Genomic DNA, 15,559 nt, shown 5'->3' with positions numbered 1-15,559 from the left:
GGATGGGTCTTCCACTGCTTCCACAAGCATTGGGCTTCCTTGGGGATGTTCTTTTATCCTACCCCAAATTATCTTCACTGACATAGGGGGTATTGTAGTTGACTTAAGTGCTGTGACATACAAATCAATAGATGTAGCAACACTTACTGGAATTTGACCTTTGCTGTTTCCAAACGTCATTTTATCAAAATTAATTACACACTTCCTTCGTAGTAAGTAGTACAACCCTAATATGCATTGGCCTTTAATGTCAGCCAAGTATACTTTGTGTCAGTCCTTCATGCCAATGAGCTCAATAGTTACCCACACTGGTCCCCACAACCTTGTATAATGTCCTGTCACACCACACAGCTTCTGTATGGCTTCTGGTACTCCTTTGTGATCTAGCACCTTGAAACTCACAAAAAGTTTGCCGAGATGCAGAATCTATAACAAAATTGCTCATTTGGCCATCCAGTTTTCCTGTAGTGTCATGTAGACACTATGTGTGCTAGCCATTTCACACTTAGCTGTTGGGACTTTCACAATGGGGGTTGGTGGGCATCCCTCAACACTAACCACTACTGGTTTCCCAAAGCGGACTTATTGGTAGTATTCTTCTTACACTGGCTGTTCATATGTCCTTGCTCTCCACAGTTCCAACAACCTTTCTGGGTAGCAGCCTTTCCTGCCGTGGCATCTTCCCTGTGTTGAAGTTGCCGGCATTGAGCTCTCTTGTGCCCAGGTTTGTTATAGTGCCAGCAAAGTCCCTCAAACTTCTCTGAAAGCTGACCTTTTCTGCCCTTGAATCCTCATGACTGTACCAACCTTGGTACCTCAGTGCTGGACATAATGTAGGATTCGAATTCAAGACCTATGCATCCTGCATAGTAGAGGGGTGTGCTTCCTTCACTTGTATCTTCAGTTGTGGACTGTCCAAGGCATCTACAAACTGATCCCTCAGCAACAGCTTGAGGACATCGGGTGGTGCAGTTGGGTAGGCCTTGTGTGCCATACTTTCCAAGTCCTGTGCCAGCTCTTGCAGGATCTCCCCTTTACCACGGACTCTAGACTTCAGACTGATTTTGTGTTCCATACCTGAGCTCTATAGCAGCTACCAGTGCTCTATAGCTGTGCCTGTCGTCTGCTGACAACTGTCCAAGTATTTCCAATGGTTGTCCCTTCAAGCTCATTGCCAAGTACACTGCCTTCTGCTCATCTGTCCATCCATTCATTTCTGCCAGGAGCTCAAATTGTGCTCTATATGCTTCCCAAGTGCCTTCCCATCGAATTCCTGTGGCCTCCTTAGTACTAGATCACCCCTATTGCTGACACTCATGTCTGGACTGAAGATGTCTGCATTAGGGTTTAGCTGCAGGATCTGGAAGGGGCTTCCTGTTGTTTGAGGTAGATTTGGTCCATGGCTAATATATCCTCTTTGTGTAAAAGACAGTAAATCATCCTTTAATGTATTTAATTCACTTTGAAATTTACTGAAGTTTTCCACTTGTACTTCATGTTTCTTTTCTTGTTCCAGTTGCCACTGCTGTAGTCTCTCTTCTTGTTTATGTTCTCGTTCTTCTCGTTTCTTTTCTTTTCCTCCAACAACTGCTGTAATCTCTTTAGTTAATTATGCTGTTCGAGCTGCCACTGTTGCAGGTTTTCTTGCCACTGCTGTTGTGTCTCTTCTCGTTCTTCTTCTTTCTTTTCTTTTTCCTCCAACATCTGCTGTAATCTCTCTTCTTGTTTATTTTCTCGTTCTTCTTGTTTCTTTTGCTGTTCTTGTATTGCTGCCACCAAATCTGCTAAGCTGTACTTTGATTTGCCACTTCTCGTTTCCATCTTCTTCTATTTATTTTTTTTTTTCAGTCCCACTCTCCGACACCAATTTGTTACGTCTTTGGTCATTGTTAATTTCCCATAAACATTCATCTGGAGGAACTTCGGCGACACAAGTCCTTTCTTAAATAAAACTAGTTTATTCTTCCTTAATACAACTTTGCAATACACAGAATTTCCACAGTCACTTTAACTTAAACATACGCTAGAATTCACAATGATTTACACACTTTACTTACGGCTTGACTCGATTATCCCCCTTATCAATTTATCTGCCGGCTTATATACTAAAATACAGGACGTCTAGCAAACGCTTGGACGTTCGACAGGTTCCTCGATCTTTCTAGAACTCCAGCGCAAGCTCCCAGTGTCGCTCGACTTCCGCTCTCGTAACATTAATGACAGAGCATTAAAACCTTGATGTAACAAAAGCATGCAAAACATATTTATTTCTGGTGCCGTAATTCAAATGTTTTGATAAAAGATTACAATTTTGTGTTGTTTTTCATTATCGTATGTTAAGCTTAAATGTAGTTTGTGACTTATGTTAAACATGCAATAGATAATTGGATAATACATTACCACCAGGCAAAAGCACCGATACATGGCAGTTGCAGAGGTATGCAATTAATATATAAAATCGAAATTACTGGGTGGACTGTAACCACTACTGCTAACGACCTTGCAAGGTGTTTAAACGATGTTTATATGCGATAACATCATGTGCAGAGTCTCCCATTGGCCACTGGAAAAATAAATGTGAATAAAAATGTCCTAGAAATTTAACTTCTTTTACTCAGTAAAGAAGAACGCTCATAGCTTATATTTGACGCCCAACACTTACTCAAACAAGTTTTACCTCGAACACGATGACATTTCTTAAAACACGTTATATTTTCGTGTTAAACTAAGCATGGTAATCTACAAGTCAGTGGATTTTATACGATTTCAGTTTCTATATTGGAGAATAAAGTATGACGTTAATATCTCAAGAAGGACCAAGGTAAGGCTAGTGATAAAAAAAAAAGGCAGAAATGCGAAAGCTTAAAACCTGAGCACTTTCGAAAGGACGTCCCGTTTGTTTGTAGTTTAAGCACAAAGCCATAAATTGGAAATCTGTGTTCTGCCCACCCGGGGTATCGAAACCCGGTTTCTAGCGTTGCAAGTCCGCAAACATACCACTGTACCAATGGGAAGTGGGGGGGGGGGCACTCTGGTTATAGGATTTCGTATTTTTGCCCAGTATTTCTTTATAACAGACGCTATTTCTTCACATTTATTTTATCATCGAATTAACAAACAAAACAAACTTAATACGCTATTCAATAAGTACATGTAAATGGCCAAATTAATGCAATTTGGCTGGCTACAGCGATATCGAAATATTTCACTAGAGGGCGGAAAGTCAACTAACATCAACATATATAACGTCATTTACTCCGTTTCCGTCACAAGTCAAATACGCTGCATTTTCGACACGTGTATAACCTTACACAAAAAATCGATTATAGTGTATACGTACTTTGTTTATGTCGGCAGCATGCACACGTATCATTTTATTATATTTACCAACGAACGTTAAATATTCATACAGTTCAATTTTTTTTGGTACTCAGTATTAACTGATTTTGCAATTAATACACAGTAAGTATCAATATTTAAATGACAACAAGGACATAATAATGTTATTCATATTTTCAGCAAAATGTAATACAAACAAAAATGAAATCCAATCCCCATATTTTAACACGATTTGTATTTTTTACTGTTACTATGCAATATGTCTAGATAATTTTATTTAACGTATCTCGTTAAATGCAAGTTACTGTGACAAAGCAAATTCATTTCGCAATTTTTCGATAAATGTGTGTGTTTGTGTGAGGGGGGGGGGTCAGTGGCTTCGCGCTTTGGACTCGTAGTCGGATGGTTGCGAGTTCGAGGCGACATGCTGCTGTGTCTTTTAGCAAGACACTTTAGCCTAGTTGTTTCAGTACATCCAGCTGTACGATGGATACCAGCTGATAATTAGGAGGATAACCTGCGACAGAAATGCATCTCATCCGGGTGGAATGTATCACTATTTTCATTCGCTTATGCTAATAAGGCCAGAATTCAACAACAGTTACTAAGTGCTGTCTTGGCACAGGACGGATTTCACCTTTTGTTTGTAATTATGATACTGGAAAGTAACAATTCTTGCCTATATAAATGCTGGTATTAACGCTAACTGTAGAAAGTAAAATGAAACAATCTATTTTTCCAGTCTCTCAAGTGCAGACATCTTTATGCAACTGTATATTATACAAGATATAGAAACAGCAGAACACCAACTATGCTGAGAGGGATGTTACATTAATATATTATCTCTTAAGACTTCTGGAAAATAGCATATCTAATGTGGCAATTATTTCTCAAAATGAACGCAACAACCCAGCAGTTTCTACTGCCAAACATAAAGAGAAGTATATTAATAGTAATACCACACTGAGGGTACATGTATGTGGCTCCCAAATTTGGCTTCCAGAGAGAAATAAGCAAAGAGAATGTTAACATGCCTGTTAATCTAAAATAAAAATGAGCATGTTTGCCCAAAACAAATCATAAAGCACAGAAATATTCTAATTATACGATTACTATATTGTGATACCAAACCACCCACAGCCACTTATCCTAAAATCTTAATCTGGCTATAAAAAGAACAAAAAATCAAAAGACAGGGCTTACTTTCTATTTAAAAAAAAAAAAATCAGATAAAATCATGAAAAGTTTAGAGGAGCATGCCACAGAAACAGATTACTATAAAGTCTTATTCTCCCTAAATTATACTTTATATTATACTGTGTGCGTGTGTGTGTATTTTATAGTTGTAATATGACGTTAAAAACAAATACAATAGCATCTTCATAGTATTAGTATATTTTTCATAAAATACAACTGAATTAGAATACTGGGCATAAACAACAGGTATACAAGACCAGGCCAGAAGTTACAGAATGGACAGAGTGAGGTGTATTTTGGTAGACAGATACAATGAATATTTGGAAATAAAGACTGTATAACACTGGAGTTAAACCACCACTCGTGATCTTTGTTACAAGCCTCAAGAGTTTACATTTTCTTATACTGAAAATGTATTTCCAATGGGTATTTACCTCTAATCATTGTTAACATTTTTCCTTAACATTACACCAGTTTTTTTTACACACACCCCATCAGTTGTGCACCATTTCAGAACATGTGCTAATCATATGACTACCCTCCACCAATCATACTGCACCCTCTACACTAGCACAGCTAGCTCGCTCTACTATTCTAGAGTAATCCCCAATTTTGAGAATTGGCAGGTACAAACCAAAAACACCGGCATATCAGTGAGGAGAAAGGAAAGTACCTATTGGAAGTACATTGTCAGTATAAGAAAATGTTAACTTCTGAAATGGTCTTACCTCACCTCATCCAAAGCTAAAATCCCACAGCGCAAAAGTGGAGGGGCCAGTGAATGAACATCAATATCCAATCAGGTGGAAAGCGATTGCACTGAAAGAAGAGGTGTGCAAGAATATGAAAAGAAAGCATACCTGTGGAGTATAGCACTACTTCCAGAACAGGTATGCTCTTCACCCAGTAATTAACATAGAAATAGAAAAAGGGCAGAACTGAATTGGCAGGCACTAATGCATACAGAAGAGATGTACAGCCTTGAATAAGTGAGAAAAGTGCTGTAGAACCACGAGTTGAAACAGCATGACATTAACAAACATAGAAAGTCTACTGTGGAAGCGACAATGGGTTGTATAAGAATGTGCCAAGAGTAGTACCTTGGGCAACATCAGAGGATGCCAGTTGTGGTCCATCTGGGCAAAAAATATTCATGGGAAGCACAATGTAGTTTTTTTTTTATTCATCCTATGTATCCAGACACGAGTGTGATTGAGGGTTTTCATAACCAGCCTATTCTCAACAGACGTCATACTTCGTCCACCTATGTAGCAGGCCGTAGTACTGAACAACCCCGTGTTTTTTTTCTCCATACTAAGTGCTGTAGAAATTTTGAATTTTAAGTACTTTCTCAATTTTTTTTAGCATAAAACACTTAGAACTGAGAAATTTCAATATGTTCTTGTGTCTTTGTTGCTCTCATATATACCACTTATTTTACCAGTGTCAATGATATCTATTTTCTAGTGCACAATTGTATGAGCCAGTGACCAGTCATGCTATCTTATGAGAAAAAAAAAATTATTCCAAAATCACAACATTTATTCTAACTCACTTCTGGTGATTAACTTTCAACCTGGGACTGACCTCGTAACCATTTCGTGCTTGTTATAGTTTTCATGCTACAAATTTTAAATTAGCAAGCATTTGTTAATGAAATTTGGCAGTTTACGAATAAACATTACAATGCTTTCATAAGCAAAATATCCAATTTTTTATTTCTTTTTATTAAGTCTTAAGGTTCGTAAAGCAATGTTTCTCTCATGCCTTTTTTTCTTTTCACATCTTGCCTATCTATCATGCAAAGTGTTTTTCATTTTAACATTAAAAATACTTTTATGAATCAGTAAATTTTGAAATTTCACATGCAAAATCTTTATAATGTCTGGATAGTTTTCAAACATTTCTTGATTAAAAAAAAAACAAAAAAAAAACACTTTATATTTCATCAGTTATTGTCAGTAATTAATCTCTGTACAGGTTCGGTAAATTTGACCAATCTTGCAATCACCATAAAAAATTGGGAAATAGACATAAATTATGCCTCTTTCATTCTAGAATGAACACAAATTATAACACGAAAACATAAATGTTTAGACAAAATGTCTTAAATCTCATAACATTATATATTTATTATTTTATTATATTGACCTTTCATCCGTGCCTGACTAACAATACAGAAGTTACAATGACATGGCTGATGTGCACTCATGTTGCCATATCAATTAACATAAAGGTAACCTTTAGTCTGTACAAAGTAACTTGGCTTTGCTATGTTCTAGTCGACTAGCATGTTATAAAATAGTCACATTTCAGTTATTATACATTATATATGTATATAGATTATTGCTATTTTGAAATAAGTTCTTATAAAGTTATTTTTCTTAAAACATAGAACAGTAAATAAAAAAGTAAAGCAAACAATTATCTCTTCTAGTTACAGCTTTTGTACTCGGTTGCTGCAGGTTGCTAAGCCTTTAAAAATTTTGCATGTTGAGGACATGAAACAAAATATTTTATTTAGGTTTTCTACTATAATTTATCAAACTTAATAACTAAGCTGTATTTTTGTCTAAAGAAATGGTACTAGGTACATTAGAAAGGCTGAGAAAACCACTAGGGGGACATTCTGAGCTTCTGGTTGGTTAGTCATGTCATATATAGAAGTGTTTATAAGTGTGCATTTCCAAAAATGGAAGGAGGTGAGTGGGGTGCCACTATGTTTGATTTAAAATGTGAGTAATATCTTAGTGAATAGAAAAGATAAGAACTTCTTACTTTACATTCTAGCTTGTCAATATCGGTAATTTGCATTTCTGATTTGTACAAAACTATACTTATTATTTAGGCTTCACAAACATCTAATTTGAACCAGTGCTGCATTCAACATACCACTACACACAAAAATCAATGTTTAATTGTGTTTTTTTTAATACTTTTAAATTAACAAATTGAGTAATGTATAGCTCTAAAATTTGAATTATAATCCACAGTTTGATACCAAACTTAGACACAAATTCATGAAATTTCGAATGTGGGTCAACAAACGAGATGACATGGCCTTTCACCTGTGATCTGTCTCAAAAGGGTTAATGCGACTAGTTCAGAGTTCTCAAGAGACAGAAAACTATACATATATTCACTAACCTAGAAGAGGCAATTGTTCACTTGTTTACACATAAATGCATACTTTTTGTTGTTGTTCTTGTATCATATTGTTTTTACTTTACATCAAAAAATGTCTAGTCTGTTTATTTTTCAATCAAGTTAAAACTATTTCCAGTTTAGATTCAGATTACTCTGCAAATTCCTCCTCAATCCTCCCATTATTAAGCAGATCAATACTTTCAAGAAAACCAGTTTATCTTAGAACGTCACATACATGCAGATTTATTTATCAGTAACTGAAGTATTCTCTATCTTACTAAATATCAATAATATAATGTCTAGTTTTACTTAAAAGTATTACATTTGAGAAGAAAATAAAATCAGTAATTCAGGTTTCAGAAATAATTAAAGTATTGTGAACAGCATATCTGCATTAAGAAATTGTATTGGCACATAACTAAGCTAGAAATAAAACTAAGCAGATATTAACCATGTGCATATGGTACTTTGAAGCCAAGATTAAAAGTCATTACGTAGCTTTCTATTTAATCTTGGAATGTTGTGTGGGCCAGACATTTCTGAGCAGGATACAAAGAAATAAATTTCCAAAATATGTAAAAATAAAGCAGGCAAAATTATTTTTTCTATGAAACAGGTTTCGTAGGAGAAAAATCAAAGAAGGGACTTATCTAAGGAAGAGAGAAAATGTGTGTTGGAAAATTTCTAAATAATTTTATTAGGGATTAATTATGAACAAGTTCTCTTTACACTAAAATATGCAATTTCAATGAAAAGAAATAATTCATGAATTACTTAGAAGCAAAGTCCATTCCCCCAATTCATTTTTTCTGTATAGCAGATTAGTTTCACAAATAGTATTTTAGGTACGAGTAAAGGTTTTTCCACCAAGCCATGCAAATTTAAGGTCTTCTAGAGACCATAAAGAATGAAAATGTGATTTTATAACAATTTTTGTGATGTAGAATGTTTAAGGTTAAAAAAGTTTTTGAAAAAAGATGCTTAAGAAAAATAATATGATATGGAATCAATTCTTACCACCATCAAAACATTTTGATACAATACAGTGTAAGAAGACATATCAAAAAGAAACATTTTAAGTGAGAAAATGATATTCCAGTATTCTAAAGAATGATTATAAAAACAAAATATTATACAAAAAAAAACTAGAAAAGCACTCAAAAAGTACAACCCCTAACCCAAGATGTTTGACTTTTGAAGTAACCAACCTAAAATGAACACTAAATAAATCATCACCCTTAAAAGTGTAGATCTAAATGCAGGATCCTCTTTCCAAATTACACTTTTTCAAAATACAAATTTTAAACCTTATAATACAAGTGGTTAATCTTCAGTAGGAATTTGACCTTTGTCCTACATTCAAATATTAATTAATTGATCATTGAATTATAATGCTTTACACACACACACACACACACACACACAAAGGATGAAAACTATAGCCCTACAAAGTTTTAAATAAGAACTTAAGAAAAGGTGTCAGAATACATCTCAAATACCCTTAATCTGTGTCTGTGATGCAATGCATTGTTGAAAGAAAACTCAAGTGTCTTATGCAATTTAAAAAAGTTCTGTACAACTAGGCAATTAAGGGTAGATTTTTTTTCAAATGGTGATGCATTCATGGCTCTCAGTTATCAAGCTATGACTCAAAGAAAAATTTGGTAGACAGAAGGTCCATTTTTAGTTCAACTGCATCCTATTGAAAGATCACAAGAACCACAATTTCTGAAAACTTTATGAAATGTTCCTAATTAGGACAATCAAAATAAGTTCAAAAAGCCATAAAAGTTTAGAAAATAAGCGTACCTAATCTTATATATTTAACAATGGTGAAAACATACCTGATATCAAGGGTTTGGAAAAAAAAAAAAAAGATAAAACAGATAAAAACATACATCAATATCATATGATAAAGCAAACTGATAACCTACCAAAGTAATATCTGCTTCAATGAAAGCTTCAGCTACTAAATTTAATCTTGTAGAAACACACTGTTAATGCAGCTAATAGTTCAGTTGGAATTAATAGCAAATTTTGATGAAGTACATTTTGCTCTTATTAGCCTGTTCTAAAGTTGATTTTTGAACACAAATTTAAGTTAGTTATTGATATGTCATTCCTATTGGGAAAATTTAGTATTTACATAATTAAAATGTCACTTTCCTCAGTGGTGGCAAGTGTTTTGCCTTTGTTGATACCATACTGCAAGATTTACACCAGGGCATTATAATGAACCACACAAAAGACTACCTATATACTTGGGAGATTATATAGATATAGACACACACACACACACATAATACACATACAATTTTCTTTAAATAAAAACTGTTTCCCCTTCTTAAAAAACTTCTTGCAAGGAAGTACATGACTTTAATTAAACTATAAGCTTTATGGAAAATGACATCTTATAAATGATATCATTGAATTGTGACTATCAATTTTCATAATATTTTTTGGGGATATCTCATATGGTTATTTCAACCCCCCCCACTAAACAAATTTAGACAAAAAAAAGAAAAGTATATAGTGTTTGTTTGTTTGAAATTAAGCACAAAGTTACACAATGGGCTATCTGTGCTCTGCCGACCACGAGTATCGAAACCCGGTTTCTAGCGTTGTAAGTCCGCAGACATACCGCTGTGCCACTGGGGGCAGTATATAGTGAAGACTTTGTATGATTTTATTCGTTGAAAGCTGGTCTAGCATACTCACTCCCCAAGTAAAAAGTAGAAATTGAACCCACTTTATTTTTTCAAAAAATTTTATTTCTCTTTTTTAATTCACTTCATAAACTAGCTACAGTGTCAGAAAAATAAAGCCATTTGAAATTAACACTTGATTGTCTTTTCCAAATCAAACTTGTGTTTTGTTGTATTCAGAAATCAGCCAAATAAATTATAGGGATTTATCCTATTATTCTCTCTCTCTCTGTCTCCCCAATATAATATTGCAAACTATAATTGGAATATGAAACTTCATATTTAACATTTGAATAAAAACAAAAGGGGGGGGGTTCAGTTCATTACATCAGCTCCAAATAGTAGTAATGGAGATTAGTGTGTGCGTGTGTATATAAATGGGTGCTATTAATCTTTGCCATATTTGAATACACTCCACTTACTCAACATGCAACCCCAAGCCGATTATTTATTTTTTTATAACATAGTTATTTCTTATTAATATAGTATATCAGAAAACCAAAAACTTATTGTCAATTACTTCTCCTACTATAATTAACATTTTCTTGCTCTATGTACTGACCAAACACATTAACTAAACTTAAAATGTTTTACATACAAAAAATTTTTATTTTACATTACAGTTAAATCAAAGATAATTTATTTCACAGTGACACAGGAAAATCCCACAAAGTGTATAAGCAATTCTCATGTCATGGCTAATATAATTAATTTATTCTTTAATTAGTTCCAAGTAAAAATTTTAATAATAATAATAATAATGCAATACAAAACACAGATACTCTTACTGATTATTAAAATATCTTGTAGAATTACACTGTAATTTACAGCATTTCTTTAAAGCTATTTAACAGGGGCAGCAGAAAAATGGGGATGGGGTCTTGATAGGGCTAAAGCTACCATAAAACGAGTCTTACTCTTAGCCTCCCCTGTAGCACCACACTCAACAAAAAATGCACAGTGTTGAAGATAGTTCACTTCGTAAATACTAAACTTTACATTACCACAAGATGTAGAATGCAAACCTCTCAACTTTTGTTTAGCCCACCACAGCCCCTTCACCAGAAGTTTTGCACTCACCACGTTAACAAATGGATCGATTAACTTTAAGCTTTTTTTTTTTTTCTTGGTGACAATCTTGACAGTTTAAATCGCAGGAACTAACCAACTTTATTATAAATAACTCTTAAATTTATTCATAACTAGAAAAAAACACTTACAATTAACTACAAGCTACCCATTTAGGGTGAAAGTTGAAACCACAATCCAACCTGGTACTAATGACACAGTGACAGTGATACGAGTACACCTAACAACTGTAACATTTAAATAAACTCAATTTTAAGTTAGGCCCAAGCCTAAAATTTACTACAAAATCTAGAGATGAAATAAAAATATGCTTAAACTTAAACTGCTAAATATCAATATTTAACTGGTCTAACTTATATTATAATACTACTACATTAATGATGACAGAAACTACTCGACTAAAAATTAAATCTTAAACTTACCTAGTTTCGAGTACCCCTCAATTTCTTCAACTGCCAAACTAAACTAAGTAAATTGTAAAACTACAAAAAGTACAAGATTAGATCGTAAGTTGAATGAAATCTCCGATATTTCGGTTGGTTTTCACAATTTAATTTTTTAACTTAGTTTTAATCCAAATTAAGTTTCAAGAATTAATAAACTGTTGCAGACAGACACCGAAACAGTCTAGACTCCAGTACATGTTATTTATTGATCTTATTCTTAGATTCTTCGTGGTCATAAACATGTCGATAAACACCGTATTTTCATCTACATAACGTCGACAATTGTAATTATTAGTATTACTACCATTCGCAAATTAAATAATATTCACATTTCACATACGAGTATTTCAACGAAGCGTTAACATTACGCCAAATATGATACACAATATAACTAATATCAGTACACAACTATGGCGCCTAACACTAGCCATAGAAACAAATCTTACACATTCCTATTTTATAACAAACCTATCTCTGTTACCAACCCCGAGACTTCGACATAATCCAATGACCAGACTAAAGTTTTGCGATAGGTCGAGTAACTCTACCGGAGCACGTGATACATGCGTGTTTAGTGCACATGTCTCCTTAATGTGAGCGATACATTGATCTCAAGTCCTGAGGGTAAGGAGGAAAGTTAAAGAAAAAGACTGAGGTAAACGTAGCAAATCTAGAGCCATAGGACGATGCTGAATAATGCTACCTCTGCAAGTAAATTCGAAGTCCGAATCAAGTACTCATTTCAACTTTTTCGTTGCATCCGGTGTCGGTTTTGCGAAGTAATCTTTGGATGTTTATCAAAATAACATGTTAATATATTTACTATCATAGTATCTATCCAAGATGACGAGGAACCCACTTGACGTAACCTGGTGATGACCTCAGGAGGTCAACAGTTGCTATTTGTTTGGTGATTTAAATAAAACATGAGTCGTCTCCACTATATATATATATTATTATCTAAAACTGGGTCATGGCGTATTTTCTCATTATGTAAAACCAATATTAAATACCTTAAAAGAACAAAATAATGTAAAAAAAAATGTAGATATTAAGGGGAAATATAGCACTAAACAATAATGAATAAGATGAAACACTAGAAGTTCTTAATCAATATTAATGTTTGTTTGTTATGGATTTCGCGCAAAGCTACACGAGGGCTATCTGCGCTAGACGTCCCTAATTTAGTAGTGTAAGACTAGATGGAAGGCAGCTAGTCATCATCACCCACCGCCAACTCTTGGGCTACTATTTTACCAACAAATAGTGGGATTGACCGTCACAGTATAACGCCCCCACGGCTAAAAGGGCGAGCATGTTTGGTGTGATGGGGATTTGAACCCGCGACCCGCAGATTGCGAGTCGAATGCCCTAAACACCTGGCCATGCTGGGCCTCAGTATTAATGTTAGCAACACAAGAACGTCTCCGAGTGATGCTACCCCAAACCTAAAAACTCTATACAAGTCTTAACCTCCCCACCCTCATTTAAGCAATGCGAAAATGCAAAAACAACAGCTATTTTTTAGGAAGAATCTGTCAAATAATAACTGAAACTACTTAATGTCTGGAGTTACAATAAAAATAAATTAAAACATGGTGATATGATGCAGCATCTCTAAGAGTTTTTTCTATCTCTAAAAACAGTATTTTAATTATTTATCAACATTTATCTAAAATTAAAAAAATGAGACTTTATAGCTCTTTGTTTGATCCATTAAAAGGTATTCATCAATACTAATTTGAAGTCATTGTATTCTTCGTGTTTGTTTAATTCATGCTGCTGTGATATTTTCCGGCAAAATTAATTTCACTTAAAAGGGACAAGACAGATCCGCTTAATAATGAGAGATTCGTCAAGATATATATATATATACTACGAAACAATTCTATCTATTGCACTAACTGAATTCGTGAGAAATAAAGAAAGATTGAACACAAACGCACAATCGCAATAAATATTCTTTATTTAAAACAAAAAAGTAAAATTTATACTTCACGTGGCAAAGCAGACAAGTGTCTTCTGGAATGTTAACTTTGGAGATACTCCAGCTCGACGATCTCTAGTTTCGAACGGCATCTCCCGATATCATGGTCTAGAGTGAAAAAACTCAGTTAGCTACTTATATTGTTAATATCAGGCTTACCAAGAGCAATTAGCAACACTCACGTGATTGGTCATTTCCAATGAAATGCAAGAGGGGTCACCTGACTCCTAGTGGAAGAGTCTAATTTCAACTACTATAATGACCTTGCAGTTGTCTTTCTCACAGGAGGACAAAGGGTACTAATATAAATAAAAGGCACAGAACAATGGATTTCTAGCGCAAAAGAAACTTATCACTTTTTTCAACAATGTATTATTTGGAACTACAAATACCTGCACCAATAACAAAGCTGGAAAATTGTTTATATTAACACAGAGAGGTAGAAAACATGAAGCATGCTTATGTACTACATTGCTTTTGTCACCAAGCTGACATTCATCTTAACTTTAGATCCAATAAAACTGACAAACAAACGTTGGTCAAGGAGTGGCATAAGTTTCTTTCACTCCTTTAAAAATACTTACATGCAATACAGACAACACAACCCTTTAAGAAAAACATCAGTAGCTACACATAACAATGACTCACTAGAAAAAGCATAATAAGAATAAGATGGAAACATTTGTAAAACAATACTAAGCAAAACTTTAATACAGATCAATCCATGCTATTAACTAGTTTGTATAATAGCATCCTTCAACAAAGAAATCTGTATATACAAATGAAGAACTATAACACAGATAATCTAAAATTTGATATCATAAGAATGCCTTTTAACAAAGAAACGAAAATATAGTCAAGTACAAATCACTCAAATACTTTGTATTAGAAATTCTTTTTGATAATCATATAATCATACAAAATGCAATGATTGTCAAGTCACATGAAGTTGCAGAGAAACTTTAATATTAGTTACAATTAGTTACACTTACAAATTGTAATAACACATTGCAAGAATGAACAGAAAAATAAATGAGCCCTTAAACAAAAATAATTATTTTTTCAATCACTTTACAAAGTACATAGTACCATCAATCAGATTCTGCATTTTAAATAGACTAGAAACTGAAAATGCTTTACAACTGAAAAGTACACTTTCACATAAAAAAATATAAGAAGAAATATATCACACAATTATGGAAGCAAATAGAAATAAAAGGAATCAAACAAAATACACTTTAACAAAGATATTTGCAATATCATAGTTAAAACACTTTAACATAGAAAATACACTACAATTTAGTAGTTATACATACACAGTGATAAGCTTTCACCCAAGATATATATACCCTTTCACAAAGAGCATGTAAATACTGATGGCTAATATTACACATCTTACTCAAACCAAATCAAAACAGGCATTGATTCAAAGAAAATAAAACTCTTCATTAGAATATAAATAATTTACTTACCTTTCAAATATACCTTAAGGTAAAACCAAAACTCGTTAAATGTAAACATATTGTTACGTATCTGCTTGTTTCTTAATTTCCGGTAGAAATTCTTTCCGAGGAACGTCAGTGATACAAGTCCTTTCTTGATTAAACCAGTTTATTCTTTCTCGATACAAACTTTTAGTATACAGTAAT

At 33.8% G+C, this 15,559-nt stretch overlaps 1 protein-coding gene across 6 annotated transcripts in view; it reads right to left on the bottom strand.

The window, feature by feature from the left end:
• LOC106458896 (nuclear factor of activated T-cells 5-like) overlaps positions 1-12,642 on the bottom strand; it is a 78,765-nt gene extending 66,123 nt beyond the window's left edge. For 2 of the 6 annotated variants that reach the window (XM_013918456.2, XM_022385263.1), the window contains exon 1: positions 11,900-12,369. The gene's annotated coding sequence lies outside the window, so the exon portion shown is untranslated. The other 4 variants (XM_022385261.1, XM_022385259.1, XM_022385260.1 and 1 more) reach the window with 4 other exon arrangements.
• Positions 12,643-15,559: the final 2,917 nt, after the last annotated feature.

The sequence above is a fragment of the Limulus polyphemus genome, unplaced genomic scaffold (genome assembly GCF_000517525.1).
Source record: "Limulus polyphemus unplaced genomic scaffold, Limulus_polyphemus-2.1.2 Scaffold530, whole genome shotgun sequence".
Taxonomy (NCBI): domain Eukaryota; kingdom Metazoa; phylum Arthropoda; class Merostomata; order Xiphosura; family Limulidae; genus Limulus; species Limulus polyphemus.
Note: the sequence above shows the minus strand (reverse complement) of the source record. Positions and strands in the feature narration are given on the sequence as shown.